General features: G+C 53.6%; 1 protein-coding gene and 1 long non-coding RNA gene across 5 annotated transcripts in view; both read left to right on the forward strand.

Moving 5' to 3' along the window:
• The first annotated feature begins 2,637 nt into the window (after nucleotides 1–2,637).
• Nucleotides 2,638–5,735, forward strand: LOC115619756. 2 transcript variants are annotated; one of them, XR_003995108.1, is made up of 3 exons: nucleotides 2,638–3,338; nucleotides 4,302–4,471; nucleotides 4,850–5,735. It is a non-coding gene; the product is annotated as an uncharacterized LOC115619756 (long non-coding RNA). The 2 variants fall into 2 exon arrangements; XR_003995109.1 differs by having other exon boundaries at nucleotides 5,328–5,735.
• A 159-nt stretch (nucleotides 5,736–5,894) lies between these two features.
• Nucleotides 5,895–15,329, forward strand: part of KIAA0513 (KIAA0513 ortholog) — a 28,442-nt gene continuing 19,007 nt past the window's right edge. The window contains exon 1 of one of the 3 annotated variants that reach the window (XM_030512551.1): nucleotides 5,895–6,723. The gene's annotated coding sequence lies outside the window, so the exon portion shown is untranslated. Of the gene's footprint in view, nucleotides 6,724–8,822; nucleotides 8,857–12,265; nucleotides 12,340–15,329 lie in introns of those variants that run through there. The other 2 variants (XM_030512554.1, XM_030512553.1) reach the window with 2 other exon arrangements.

Raw genomic sequence — 15,329 nt, forward strand, 5'->3', positions numbered from 1 at the left:
TAACATGAGGGATGAGGAGGGGGAGACAAGTGTGATGTTGTAAGCCCCATTCTTAATGGAATCAGGCTAAGAGTTGTCTATATTTCTTACTCCTTTTTTTCATGTTTCCCACACGCACCTTTAAATTCACACCCACCCTCGATCTGAACTGCTTTCACTGCTTTTCCAAAGGAGTGATTATGTTGAAATGGGAGACTTTGTGGTGTGAGCTCAGCTGCCACCAAGGAGCTGTTCATCTCATGCCAGGGTGCACGGTGGAGTCCCCGGGTCTGCGTGGATGGCCTGAGTGTGCCTTTACGGGAGCAGATGTTGTGCTTCGAGTGTTGCAACCCAATTCTGGCAGTAAGTTTCTTGGCAGATTATTACTATTTTTAAGAACAAACCTTGGCCGTGGGGCATTAAACTACCAAAGTTTACACATGAATTTTTAATCTGGAAACGGCTCTGCCTTCGTGCTGGCAGTTAGTCAAGGCCAGAGCACACACTTAGAGCTCCTCAAGAGCAGTTTGCAGTGAACGTGTGACCTCCTTTTCCTCTGTTTGTTTTTTTTACCACCACCGCCTTCCCCTAATGCCACGAGTTAATTTTCTGGTGCTAAAGGCACATCTGACCCCACTCCTTTATGTGAAGTGTTCTATATATAATCACACAGTCGTTCAAGCCTTAGCAAGGGAAAATGGTGTAACATGCAGTAACTCCGACCATATGTTTGGCCTTCGAGGAGCACAAATGTAGTTTCTCAAGTGGCAGCGTTTCTGAATACCAGCCACATGCACCTCCCAAATGCTGGCTTGCAACCTTCCCTCTCCTTCCAAGGAAACTTGGGAGATGTGAAGGTTCAGTGCTGGGCAGCTTAACACCTCCTGGAGAGGAGTGCGGCAGCATGGGGCTAAGCCTCACTCAACCTCCTTTGCTGCAGCCCCTGGCCAAGGAGTGAGGAGGTATCCATGACCTGGATGAGATGTTCCTCAGCAGGTGAGTTCTTCCTTCCAGCTCTGTGATGGATGAACTGCTTTTTCCAGCTGCTGGGGATAAAGTCCTGAGTGTTGGCGCCAGTTATGGGCTGTTAACTGTGGAACAGGCAGGGGGTTGTCCCATAGTTGTTAGCTTAGAAACCATGGCCATGCAAGGATAGATTGTTTTTCCCCTCTCTGGGCAGATGGTTGCTTTGAACAGGCACATCCCACACTGGCTTCGGGGCTGTGTTTGCAGCTGGGTCTTGGTCTCGTCTTAGGGCTGTGTCTCTGCTCACTGAAGGGGCTACCTCCTAATACGTGCTCCACTAAAGGGGCAAATCACCCTCCTAATATGTGCCTCCTAATATATGACATTTGTGGTGATGCTTCCTACTTCCTACTTGGCTTGTTTCTAAAACCAGCAAGGCTTTGGTGCCCTCATGCAGAGTCAGACGTGTGTTGGTTCCAGCCAGGAAGAAAGGTAGGTCTCCATTCTCAATGCTGCAAGTGTGTGCCTGAAAACCAGTTCCCTGTGTGAATCCAACTCCTGGCAGCATCTGGAGACCTTACGCTGGGGTAAAGATGGGGTGTGGAAGTGGCATCAGTTTTGCTATTCCCTCTCAATGCAATACTTGAGCCTTTCTGCCCAACGCTGGTTTTATTTTTGGCTGTTTTGAGAACAGCACTGCTGGGCTGGGCTGTATTCTCATGCCAACTGGCCTGGCAAGCCAAGCTGTGTTTGGTTCAGATGTTGTGTAAGCTTATCCAGAGCATCAGCACCCTTGAGCTGTGTGAAACACTGTCTTGCACTCTGCCTAATCTCCCTGCTCCCTTGGGAATGGGCTGGAACAAAGGCTTTCATTCAGTGCCGCTTGGGAGGGTTGGATTTCTCACTGTTCTGTGTTTATCAGCCATCTAGCTTACCCATCTAGCTTACCCTGAGCTTTCCTTCCTGTGAGAGGGGAGCAGCATCTGCCTTCCCTTCTGCAGGAGGGGATAGAGGGGACAGACCTACATGATCACTCCCAGGGGCTGTGTTAGAAGCTGGGGTCCATGCTGAGTCCAGGGACTAGGGGAAAAGGGAGGAACCCACCTTGCTCTGTGCTCCAAATGCTGCTGATTCCCAGTTTCCGAGCCATATGGGGGAATGTTTGGCTGTCCAAACCAGGGTGTGCCCTCTCCTCTTTGCATCTCTCCCTGCTGCACAGGCAGGGAGGACGATGAGCCAATTGCTGTGTGTTTTGCTCACCCCGCTTCCCAGCAGTGGTTTGTTTTTTCCTCCTCTTCGCAGTGCAAAAGGTTAATTAGTACCAAGCTCTACGTGGCTAATTAAAGACTCGTGAGCTCTTTCTGCTCTTCCTTGGAGCTGTCATCCTCTGGCTCACTCACTGCCAGCTCCTGGCTCACCGAGGTGCTATCCTGCGCTTTTCGGACCAGGATTTAATGTCATAACGTCCCCGTTGAACCCCACTTTGGGAATTACCCCCGCTGAATCCAGGGTCCCCATCCCAATTTCCCCTCCCGGGTTCCAAGGCAGCCGCTGCTGTGCTGTGCTGCTCTGCGTCCGCCGGGGGGCGCCCACAGACTGGGCACCGACGGGACCGGGGACCCCCGGAGCATCCGTACCCCGCGATGGGGACACTGGGGGCACCCACGGGGACACTGGGGGCACCCACAGGGACCCAGCACACCACAGGGGACTCAGCACCCTCAGGATGCTCTGCGGCTGCCCTTCGTTTCTGACCCAGGGGGACCCATGGACCTCAGTGCGGGCTTTGCCAGCCTCTACGCCTAGAGGATGCCTGGCCCCAAGGGCGTGCGGGGATGATGCTTTCTCCCACCAACAGCCACTATGGAAGTGCTGAGCTGGTTAAGGAAGCGTTGACCTCTCCAGAACACATCATGGGGTGAACCAGAACGCTGGTGCAAAGGGCAAGGGAGGGTGATGCGAGTCTGTGGCTCTTCTCAAAGCAGCCAAAACCAGCCATCATCTCCCTCTCGGTTATTCAATAAGCAGCTTGTTGGATGAGCTTCCTTCCCCGCTGCCTGCTCTGTCCCACTGTCCATCAGTCCAGGCTGCCGGGACATCCCCCACGTGCAGGCAGGGTCCAGGCTGGATGGAGCCGGGATAACAACAAAGATGCTCCCATCGTGGCTGGGTCTCCCATTGGGGCCCATGGGCTGCTCTGGGGTCGGGCTGGGAGAAGTGCAAGCTGGACCATCTTTCCTGCTCACCCACCAATGCACCCTTCCCCACAGGTCCCAGGCAAGCCGGTTCCCGTCAGCACACTCAGTCTGTCGCTCGCCAAACCCACCTCAGCCACTGTGAAGGTTTTGTGTTCAAAAGGAGCCAGGGAGGATGCAGCTGCTTTAAATCTATATGTGAGTTCTCTGCCTGTCAGCCCTCATGTCTCACCTCTCTTGCAAATGTTCTTCTCGGTGGATGGCTTCTCCCTGGGGCTTTTCTCACCTTCTCATCCCTCACCTCACCTCCAGGAACCCAAATTAGTCACGGGCATGGGCAGGTCTCGCAGCTCACCCTGGTGCCTCCAGTCACTGCTCTTCTCATGGAGCTCCATTTGACCCTGTGTCCCGCAACCCTCATTACTGTAATACCTGAGGCCCAGAGCAAGTGTCCTTCGGGCAGTGACCTTGTTACCTGCTCCAGTGCATCTATCCCACCCTTGCTCCCAGCATATTAGGAGGGTGATTTGCAGCCAACTGCCTGATATCCCTTAATCCCAGCTGGAAGAAGGCAAGCTCCTGTTAGCTGTCGCTGCATCAGCAGTGCTAGCGCTGCCTGGCTCAGCCGCCTGCATGTTGCTGCTAATTAAAAACAAACGAGGAGGGGGATGGCTGGCAAATGTTGCTGGATGGATCCGCTCTGTTTAGGAGTTCTGTGAGATGTTGGGATAAATAGTGTGAAAACGTAATTTTCTGCCACTCTAGAAAGGAGAGGTCCTGGATATGACCTGTGCTCCTTTCTGAGCATCTTGCTTGCTGCAGAGAGGAGAAACCTGCCCTCGCTGGGACCCTTCCCAAAGGCTCCCGCATGGATAACGCATTTGATTCATCCACGACCACATCTTGGCTCGTGCTGGTTTGTTAGGGAGAAGATGCCAAATTGGCCTTCTACTGCACGGTGCCTGACACAAGGGCAGCTGGAGGCGATCACCAGCTGGGGGGGAGCCTCCTCTTATCCAAAATAAGCAGATAAGGGCAGCAATGAGGAAAAATAGGGCTGAGAGCCGGCAAGCAGCTGGGAACCAGGCAGCAGGGGCTGTACCCCGGCCCTCCCTGTACGTACAATTCCCCTCTCCCTCTTTGTTTTCTCTAATTGCACAGTGAGGCCTGCCGGGCACAGCCTGTTTCTTTACTCCACATTGGTACAAAGCTCTGTGGAATGGGGCTGGAACGTGCTGACCTGGGAATAAAGGCCGTAGAAGAGGGATCGAACCGGTTTGGGCTTCCCTGGGGAACAATGCTCAGCCTCTCAGCAAGCCGTGGCCATGATGGTAACTATACTCTCAAGTGCTTTGCTCCCAGGTGGTGTGGAAGGGCTGCTCCCATGGGAACGCTGCACATGGAGCAGAGTGGGATGGGTCCCCCCACCCCAGCTACCCCAGGGCATCCCTAAGCCCCCTGGAATGGATGGGAGGCATTGGGGCAGCCCCACAAACAGCCAGAGCAGCGGTCTGAGCAGATTTAATGCTTTTCTTCAAGCCCTTTGGGTGGGATCTCAGCTTCTCCCACTCGGCATGGGTGCAGTCTCCTTTTGCAACCCTTTCCTTGCCCGCGGCTGGGTTGTTTCGCATCTGAGAGGGCTCAGGGAGACAAGGTGGAATTACAGCATTACAGACAAAGCCTTAATATAATCTTCCCTGCATGAACAGCGTTGCAGGGGGAAGACACAGAGAATGTTCTGCGGACCAGGGCTTCCAATAAGGCAAGCTGCAGTTCAGGGTGTACTCTGAATTGCTTCATCACCACTCCTAATGGCTTAACCAACACAATCCATATTCATAAATCAAAACAGGAGCAGGAGCGACCTCTGTTCAGCTCTGCTGCTGAGCCGTGGTGCATCCAGAAATAAGGGCAGATTATATATTGCAGGCAGCAGCTCTGTATATATCTTCTGCGGCTGCCACGACTTGGCCTTCGTATTAACTGAGCCTAAGGAGAGACGATACAATCAAATCTGTCTGTTGGCGTCTGAAGGATTAGCTGAGTCAACCAGGAAAAAGCTGAGCTAATTTATTATGCTATTTTCAGTTCCGAAATGTACCGTGGATGTAATTTCACCCTCAATTACAGATCCCACCGTCCTACAGAACATAATTATCAAAAACGTTCTTTTTTTGCTGCATTTAGTGTTTGGATTTGGGCATCGCAGCGGCGTGGTGGCAGCTCCACAGCCAGGGCTCGCTGATGAGATCTGGGAAGTGGAACCAGCAGAGAGATGGAATGAATGGATTTGTTCTCTCCGGCCAAGGAAAATGTGGTGCAGGGAGGAGAGTGTCACAGATGTGTTGGCAGAAGGACACGGTGAACCATGCAGGGCTGTCGGCAGCGCTGGGTTGGATCAGCTGCAGCTTCTTCTGCCCCCCCTGAGGATGGATTATCCCCCATTTTCCACCCTGAACCCCACAAAGTGTCATTGGAAAGCACAGCACAGAGCCTGGCTTTTTGCAGCTGCCCTTTGGGTATCTTAGGCATGCTGGGGAGGGACTCTTCATCAGGGACTAGTGATAGGACAAAGGGGAATGGGTTCAAACTTAAACAGGGGAAGTTCAGGTTAGATATAAAGAAGTTCTTTACTGTGAGGGTGGTGAGGTGCTGGCACAGATTGCCCAGAGAAGTGGTGAAGGCTCCATCCCTGGCAGTGTTCAAGGCCAGGTTGGACAGAGCCTTGGGTGACATGGTCTAGTGTGAGGTGTCCCTGCCCATGGCAGGGGATTGGAACTGGATGATCTTAAGGTCCCTTCCAACCCAAACCATTCTATGATTCTATCTCCCTCCTGAGCCAGGCGAGCATCCCCCAGTAACCAGTGCCAGCCCCAAACCCTCTGGTAGCACTGGCTGGACCCTCCCCAGCATCAAACCATCCCCAAATTGGTGCCTGGCCTCCGGGACAGGCCTCCCAGCAGCAGCGAGGGCAGAGCCTCCTCCTTGCCACAGCCAGCCCAGGCTCGCAGCACCCGATGCCCTTCGGCATCTGCAGGCGGATGCGTTTCAACCACCCTGATTTAACTCCCTCTGCAAATCCGGGCTGGCAATGGCAATGCCACACAGGGCCAGCTGCAGGGTGGTGTGCTGGGGAGATATCCTAGGAAATAAACCATTTAAAGGGAAAAAACAACACAAAAAACCCAAGCAAAACAACCAAACCAAGATGAACTGACGGGAATCCGCCGCTCTAACAAAAACTATCTCCGGTTTACCCAAAGTTTATCCCTTTGCTGGCGAGTTTGGCAGCGTTGGAGGAAACGGGCTTTGCAGGGGTCCCTGGGGGCTGCGTGGCTGGCTGCTTTCCCAGCCCAGCATGGATTGAGGCAGCAGCTCGGTGTGACGGAGGGGCCCAAAATAGAAACTTTACCGCGAGCGGGGAGGAATAATACTTTTCCTGCAGCCGTGCAATAGCCTTGAGGCTGCTAACGTGGTGATAAGCGGTTGTTTGCCTGTGCTCCGGAGCAAGCGTGGTTTATCTCTTCCTCGTTCCAGCCCTGGAGAAAAAAGCCCAGCGATTCTGCTGCCGTGGGACCACCAGGTCTGTATTTTATCATTTCTCTATTCCAGCAGTGCCAGGAAACCTGATTTACATTACGTAGCATGACACGGCTGGTGGCCCCGCTGTGCTCTTGGGTTAAAAGCCAAAAGCAGAAGGTGCAGGGGAGCTCTGCTGCTTTTGGGGGGCTGAGCTGAGCAGATCTGGTGCTTTAATTCATGGTGTTGGTGGGTTTGGGGGGGTCATGGATGCGGATGCTTCAGGATGCTTCCCCCCTTAGAGCCGTGTTGTTCCGTGGCGCCGCGAGGAGGAAACGTTTGCAGCCGCCTGTACAAACAAGAGGCCCCGAGGAGGAAACAGCAGGAGCCAGGCTGGGGAAAATCCCAACCTCCTTGTGCAAAGCCCAGGGCTCGAGGAGAGGATTAAATCACAGATAAACTGGGATTCCCCCTTCCTCCTGTTCTGCCCCAAAACTGGTGCTTTCGGGTGAGGCGATGCCGCTGCCTCGTGCAGGAGCACGGTGGCAACAGGCAGTTTTAGTTTGGTGGGTAAGAGAAAACCTTACCCACACCCTCCATAAAAGACTTATGTTAAATATTGAGCTGATTTGAGCTGGTTTATTAGCAAGCACCTCGGGGTGATAATGTCTCTAATAGTTTAGTGGCCGGTTGCCTCTTGCAGCAGCCACACCACGCAGGTTTAAATGAATTTTTCCCCTTTATAAAACTCTGCAAATCCTTTCCTTTTCCTTGCGTCTGCCCTGAAGCGTGGCTGATAAAACCAAAGACTTTTCTCAGCTTCAGCCCATCTCCAGGAAAGAAAATGATATTAAACTTGAAACAAATTACATTGTGCATTCGACTGAGGATGCTCGAACGCATTTTCTTTTCCTAATGACAGAGGCAGTGGGAATTGCAGCACCATTAATTTCTCCTTTTGCCTCCTGTGAGTTGTCAGCAGCTCTCCCCCTCGCCTAGTAACTACTTCATCCAGTGGGACGGATGCTCTGCTGCGGCTCCAGCACCTTTTGTATGAGCTCAGAGCTGGAAAACAACCACAGAGCCCAGGGAATCCTGCGGGATGAAGCAGGGAGCGGCAGGGATGCAGGGTTTGCAGTGAGTTCTGGAGGAGTCAGCCCGGCCCCAGCATCCAGGGCTGCTGCTTCCCATAGCATTTCCTTCTGTTTTGTGCCTTTTCAACCCTTTGGGGTTTCTCAGTGGGGGTGGAGGGCGGGAGATGGGGCAGCTGCCAGGCTTTAAAGTGCTTCCAGCCTGGAGGAGGATCAGCTGTGCTGCTGGCTCTTGGAGTGGGAAACTGCTGCTCGGAGGGCGATAAACGTTGTTAAATGTCAGGGTTTGAAATAAACCTGCCTCTTTTTTTCTATTTTCTGGGGTTTTTTCTATTTTCTGGCTGTTTGGGGTTTTTTTTCTCTATTTTCTGGGTTGTTTTTTTTTTCCCCTTTTTTCCCTGGCTGGTTTATAGGCACTTTGTGCCGCAGTTAGAGCGGAGGGAGATGGGGACCAGGGTACCCAAGCGGCTGCATCAGGGCATCCCGTTGACTATAGATTTGAGATTTGGGTTAATCCTTGAGCACTTGGGGGTCCTGGACATGGGTCAGGGACCTGCAGACCCAGGGCAGAGCTAAATCAGTGTATTCCCTTCGCACAGGCACAGCCTCCCAGGGGGCCGCATGTGTTTGGGCTCACACTCTTGACTATGGGATGCACCCAGCCACCCCTGCCTGCTGCCATTGCTCCGACCCTTTCCCAAGTGCCGGAGTGCCGGTGGCGGTGACACAGGCTCCGCTGGCCTCCGCCACACCTCCCCTCCCAGCCCCGTGCCCTCGTGGCTCCGGCAGCATGAGCAGCAGCAACAGGTCTTTCCAGTCCTGCCCTGGGCTGCATTTTGGCACGCAGTCCCTTCCGGAGCTCCCATCGCAACTCTTGGGCACGTCGGCAGTGAGGCGGCACCGAGGGAGGGGGAAAAGCACCCGATGTGTCGCTGGCTCCCTTTATGTTGATAGTTGCAGCTTTAAATAAGCATTGTGCACTGGTAAATGCTTGCAGGGCTGACCCTGTAACATCAGGCTGTGTCTGCTCCATACCGAGCAAATTGGGGCGCACAGAGCATCACCTTCTACCAGCCGCTTCCTGCCTGCTGGAAGGAGCATCCCAGGTACCCAGCACCCGTGGGGTGAAGGTAAAAGTCAAGGTGGTGCTTGTGGCTCCATGGGGAGCAAGCAGGGGCTCCTGGAGGGTGGGCATCTCCCTGCGGCACGGCTGGATCCCAGAGCCGTGATGGAGTCTGCTGGGAAAAAATACTGGGTCTACATCCCACATGGCAAGAGAAGGTGTGGGATGGGGAAAGTCGGCAAATTTGGTGTAGTTTGGGAATCGTGCTGGTTTTTTTGGATGGTGAGCAGGATGAGCCATAGGATCAATGGCCAATGATCACAGCGCAGATCCCAAATCACAGTATCTCCCTGGCTCTCTCTCGGAGGCTCATCCATGGCACCACTGCAATGCTTTTCCCTGTGTTTCCACCTCCGCCACGCCGCTGCCTGGCTCTCCACGTTAACAGATGGCTGGAGTGACAATTACTGCCTGTATTTATAAATTCCTTGTTGGGCTGTTATCCGGCATGTGATAGAGCTTTACACAAACAGAGAGCCGGGAGTCACTGCTGGCTGTTGTAACTGGAAAGGAAATTATATTGCACAAAGCACTTCAAGAGAGCATGATGGGCTTTGCTGGGGAAGCAGCTTTGGTGGGTGCATGTGAAATGTGTTTGGTTTGTGTAGACATTGGTGTGAGTGGCACTGTCTGACTGGAATCTCATCCCATCCTGTTGCTGCATTGCAAGGCTGCCTTTCATGGCTCCTGGAGCTAATTTAATTGCTTTTCTCCTCTTTCTGGTTATCACGCTCATGAATTTGGAAGCTCTTACTGCAAAACAATTAGGGACGGGTTTCCCTGGGGATGGAGTGATTTCCTGTCTGGAAATGCAACGGATCCTTCATCCTCCCTGTCCCTGCTCGCTTGATGCTGAGTACCAAGTGCTGTTGGTTGGGAAGGTTGATGGTGGTGGCTGATGCTGCAGGCTGCACAGTGAGGATTGCAGAGGATGCTGGTGATGTTACAGTTAAATCAGCCATCCCTTGGGAAGGATAACTGGGAAAACAGGGTGGTCTGTGGGGAGATTACACCTAAGCAGAGGATGGGGAGGTGCTCACGAATCTGTGACTTTGTCAGATGTGGGAGTAAAAGCAGGAAAAGAGCATTTGGTCCTTTGCCAGCGTGTTGTGCCCTGAGCATCCTTGTTGCTGAGCTCGAGTCATCTGTACCATCTCGCTGGTGACCTTCCCTTTGGTGCTGCAGCCGTCAGCATCTCCTGAGCATCCACTGAGCTGCTCATGTCTGAACGCCCTGAGGACCACGGGGCTGCCACGGGCTCCTCTGTCCCGTGTGTGGGGTGGCAACGGAGGACCCCGCTATGCCTGTGTTGAAGGTGATATTTAATCATGGCGTGTCACCCTTTCTGGCAACTGAGCCAGGGGAGGGAAAGGTGACATAAAACATGGGAGCTGCGATTGCAAGCGCTGCAGATATCAGCAAGCAGCATGTTCTGGGGAGGCTGCTGGAGGCACCATGGGGTTTTGCCCAGTGTTGAGTTGCCCACACCATCATTCTCTGGGAAACATGGAATTTGCACAAGCTGAGGTGATGGGTTCAAATTTAAACAGGGGAAGTTCAGGTTGGATATAAGGAAGAAGTTCTTCCCTGTGAGAGTGCTGAGGCACTGGAACAGGTTGCCCAAAGCAGTGGTGAATGCTCCATCCCCGGCAGTGTTCAAGGCCAGGTTGGACAGAGCCTTGGGCAACACAGTCTAGCGTGAGGTGTCCCTGCCCATGGCAGGGGGTTGGAATTGGGTGATCTTAAGCTCTTTTCCAACCCAAACCATTCTATCATTCTATCCATCACACTGAGGCCCTTTCTGCTGCTTCGGGACCCTGCACCTCACCGCACTGGCGAGGTCCCCACTGCCACCCCAGCCCTGTGACACTGTGCTGGCAGAGACCTGAGCTCTCAATTGCAACCTTTGCACTCCCACCGCTCCTGTTTGCTCCTCGCCCATCCCGGCTGCCTCGCATGGGCAGGAGGGATCAAAACCACCTTTGTTCCTCCCAGCTCCGCCGCTGCCAGCGCTCCCTGGGTGGTTTGCCCTGCTGCCACGGGCTGGTTTACAGGGAAGGGGAAGGACAAAGAGCAGCGCTCGGGGGGACTGTTTAACTTGCAGGTGCAGCAGGAGCTCTTGCCCAGGGCTGTGTCACCATGCAGCCAGCAGTGGTGTGTCAGCAACACCCACATGGGCCCCAGCTATTTCTGTATTAAGTGTTGGATGGAGCCAAACACGGTTTGGGTGTGTTTGCGGGGAAAGCAGAGGGAGAGCAGCCCCGCTCCTGTTGCTCGAGCTGGTGTCAGCCCGGCCATCTGCGTCTCCCTGGGAAAGGAGTTATAAATAGGTTCTGCTGCTTTCCTTTCCCATGGCATCGCTTCCCAGATTACACGGAGGCTGAGGGTAATTATAACACCTTGGTCCTATGTTGCTGATGCCCGCCTCCCTTGCTGAGCTCTCCTAATGCACGTGCTGTGGCAGATGTTTGCTGAGAGGACCCCAGGGAGACATGGAGAGGCTTTTTCCTCCCTAAAGAAGTTAGCATCAAGGAGGTGCGTGTCTTTGACAGCTCTGCTTTGCTCAGCAGGCAGGTAAGTGGTGGCTGGCAGTGCAGTCGTGTCACCCTGATGTGGGTCCAGCCATGGGGTGTCCCCATGGAGGGCAGAGCATCACTAGAACCAAGGTGGGGAGCATGTGCTCTGGCATCTTCTGCTCTGCATGGATAATGCACCAAATTCCTGTAGTGTGGGGCTCATTTCATCACCTGGATCCCAGCTGTGATTTACTGGGAAAGCTGGAGGTCAGCACAGGGATCATCCCCTCCGGCTCTTCTGCTGTGTCTGGTTAAGGTGGAGAAAACCCTGTGTTTTAAACCACATAAACACCCAGCAAAGGGGAAGGTGCTTGGCAGTGCTTGGCTGCATCCAACTTGGTTACAGCCTGCACAGAGAGAGGTTTCCCATGCCTGGACCAGTGTCGTGCCACGGATGTGATGTGCCAGTGATGTGTGAAGCTGGGAGCGCAGGCGGATCCCTGTCCATAGTCCCTTTCCTAAGCAAGGAAAAGGAAGCTCCAGTGACCTCTGCGTTAGCGATTCGATCAGGAATAAGGAAACGAGAGGATTTTCCCAACCGTTGTGCAAATAGGGGTGTTCGGTATGGGAGGGTCCAACTTAATGCCATAAACCAGATTGGATTAGGAAGGATTTGCAGTGGGACAGTCTGGAAGAGCGGCTTATTTAGGTTTTTAGCAGCCGTGTCACAACTATACTTGGTGTTGCAACACGCTGTTGCGTTGTGTGCTCGCATTGGGGTGTTGGCTTTGAGGGCTCAGTGAGCAGCCGGGCTGGGCACAGGGGAGATGCTGTTGGGTGGCCAAGGGACAGAGAGCATGGGAGGACATGGCTAAATGAGCACCAGGAACCCAACATCGTCCTTGTGTTGTGAGTCTGAACCAAGACCCTTACCCATGAGATCGCGGAGGGTGAGTATCCCTTAGGACTTGGATGGTTTCATGCTGTTGTGGGTCGTTTAATGTGAGTTAATCTATCATTATGCAAGCGTCTCTGTGGTGTGGAAGTGCCTTCTTGTGCCTGTCCCGCTCCATGTGCTTTTGATGTGCTCTGGGTGTGCTCATGGGCATGGCCTTGCCCAGGCTGCAGCAAAGGGGCTGCCCCTCTTCTGTGGGGCTCAACCTACACCATGAGGTCAGCCTGACCCACTTCATTTCCACGCAGGACCTGCGCTTTGAGGCTTTTATTAGAGTTTTTATCTCATTTCTCCCTGCTCTTGCTCTGCCCCCATTCCTCACAGCGGGATTTTGCATCACATCCTTCTGTCTTCAAAACCCCATCTCCTTTCCGGAGCTGTCATTGCCTTCCCCTATGCCTTGTGCCCTTGTGTCTCCTGGCCTGCTTTTTGCTCAAGGGTGTGAAGCAAAACATTGCCCAATTCTGTAGTAACTTCCACAGAAGAGGCACTTCCCCTTGTAGATGGGTGGTAGGAGAGATGTCACCCTCTGCTCAGCACCGATTCCTCCCTCCTGGTGCTGGAGAACCACAAGGCAGATGTGAGCTTGGCTGCCTCACGGCGCCCGCCTACTGCTGGAGTCGTGCCGTGCTGGGATCAGGGAAGGAAAATAGGCCACTTATCGTGTGCGACAGACACAGCCACCCCCGGAGCCTTTTGTCTGCTAGAAGAGGGATGCAGTGATGAATATCCACGTCAGTCCGAGGGCAGAGGCAGCTCTCAATGTGCCGGTGATGCAGCTGGGCATCATCGTCTGTGTATGCTCACAGGCTGCCTGCAAACACACCGTGGAGGGAGGTGGATGTTGGAGGGTGGACGTGAGTGTGGGGAGCAATGAGAGATGGTTCATGGCTGGGGATGGAGATGGGGAGAGGGGTTATTCCCCCATGAGGGTGTTTAGGCGGGGAAACATCCATGGAGATGTTTCCACAACCTGCTTGGAAAGTCTCGAACATCTCATGTGAACAGAGGAGGCCATGAGGATGATCAGGGGCTGGAGCACCTCCCGTATGGAGACAGGCTGAGAACATTGGGGCTGTTCAGCCTGGAGAAGAGAAGCTGCGTGGAGACCTGAGAGCAGCTTCCAGTGTCTGAAGGGGGCTACAAGGATGCTGGAGAGGGACCTTCATCAGGGACTGGAGCAATAGGGCAAGGGGTGATGGATTCAAACTGAAACAGGGAAAGTTCAGGTTGGATGCAAGGAAGAAGTTCTTTACTGTGAGGGTGCTGAGGCGCTGGCACAGGGTGCCCAGAGAAGCTGTGGTGAATGCTCCATCCCTGACAGTGCTCAAAGCCAGGCTGGACAGAGCCTTGAGCAACGTGGTCTAGTGTGAGGCATCCCTGCCCATGGCAGGGGGTTGGAACTGGATGATCTTAAGGTCCTTTCCAACCCAAACCATTCTATGGTTCATATCGGTGTAGGTGGGTCCATAACTCCAGGAGATGGAGATGGGCTGCCCTGGTCCTTGGCTGCTTCCATCCCAGGCAGTGTGCCATGGCCAAGTCCCATGGTGGATGCTCTCCTGGCACCCTGGGGCCTGTCCTTTCCTCAGCCAAGTGAATCATCCCTGGGGAGCAAAGCAGATGAAGCAGGTACAAAACTGCCCATCTCCCATCCTGCTGCCAGAGGATGGGATTTGTTTAGTGCCAGGAACATGCTTGTTCCAGGGGTTTCCATCTGCTGTGCTTCCACTGCAAACCTCAGGCCAACAGCAGAAGCAACAGACTAAACCCCAACCCATGACCTTCAAGTCGTGCTTTAATTATTGGGCATCCACATAAAAACCCAACCAGGGGAAGGCAGCAAACCCTTCCTTGTGGTGTTATATAAAAGCTGTGGATCTGGGGTGTGTTTTTACATGTCACTTGCCATTTCTGAAGTCTGACTTAATTATAATAATCACCCTCAGCAGACAGGCAATTAGTAACGCTCTTGGATTTCTGCTGAGCTCAAACTTTGTGTCACAAATGCGTTGTTTCCTCCGTGGGCTGATGATGATGTGTGTGTGGGGCGGGCAGCATCCCCTCTGCATAGGGTTGACAGTGGCATTGAGCAGTTCCACTCTGACTGGCACCATCTGAGCTCTCCAGATGAGGATGCTCCATGGCAGGAGTGACTCACCCACCTCCTGTGTAGCTTGAAAGGACTAAAAAGCCATGCGGAGGCTTTTCGGTTCTTTCCCAAGAGTGCTCTTGTGCAGCAGCAGCTGGGTTTGGCCAGGCTTTGCCAGGGATGCTGCAGTCCCAGCAATATTTCCTTGGGTTCTTGCAATTTGCTGCTCTTGGGCCATTCCCCGATGGCATCTCCTGGGGGAGAAGATGCTGATGTTACAGCCAAGCCTGGTTTTTGCTCCCCATGGGTAGCAGAGCAGGACTGGCTGTTGCTGCTGGTCCTGTGGGCTCCCTGCCCTTTGGGGATGCTCAGATACAGGAGTATGAAAAGGGGCTCTGATCTGAGTTGGGGTGATGCTGGAGCGGGGAGGATAAGCAGGACCAGAGATGCAATGCTGACACAGGGGTTTCCAGCCTCCCCTTGCTGTTACAGGGTGCATGGGCAGTGCTGAAGAGCTGGGGGGGCTGTTGCTCCCCCAAAGCACCACCCTTTGGAGAAAGCCCATCGTATTAACATAGACAGTGGCTGGCCAAGTGACAGGGTCCTTTTGGGAGGGCTGAATGCCCTAACAGAGCCTGGCAAGGCTGGAAGTGGAGGGGTTGGTGGCCTCCTCTACTGCTTCTCTTTGTATCAGAGACATCCCCATCACTCCCCAAAATTGCCACCCAGGCATGTAACACCCCTCTGGGACATCCCTCACAGGGGTCTTGCCCTTTAGGTCTCTCCCATCTCTTGCCACGAAACTCATGGGACCTTTTCTGTAATAGTGCCATGCGAGCAGACGGACTCTGGTAGCACTACCCTCCAGGTGAGCAATAATTCACTGGAGCGCT

The sequence above is a fragment of the Strigops habroptila genome, chromosome Z, assembly GCF_004027225.2.
Source record: "Strigops habroptila isolate Jane chromosome Z, bStrHab1.2.pri, whole genome shotgun sequence".
Taxonomy (NCBI): domain Eukaryota; kingdom Metazoa; phylum Chordata; class Aves; order Psittaciformes; family Psittacidae; genus Strigops; species Strigops habroptila.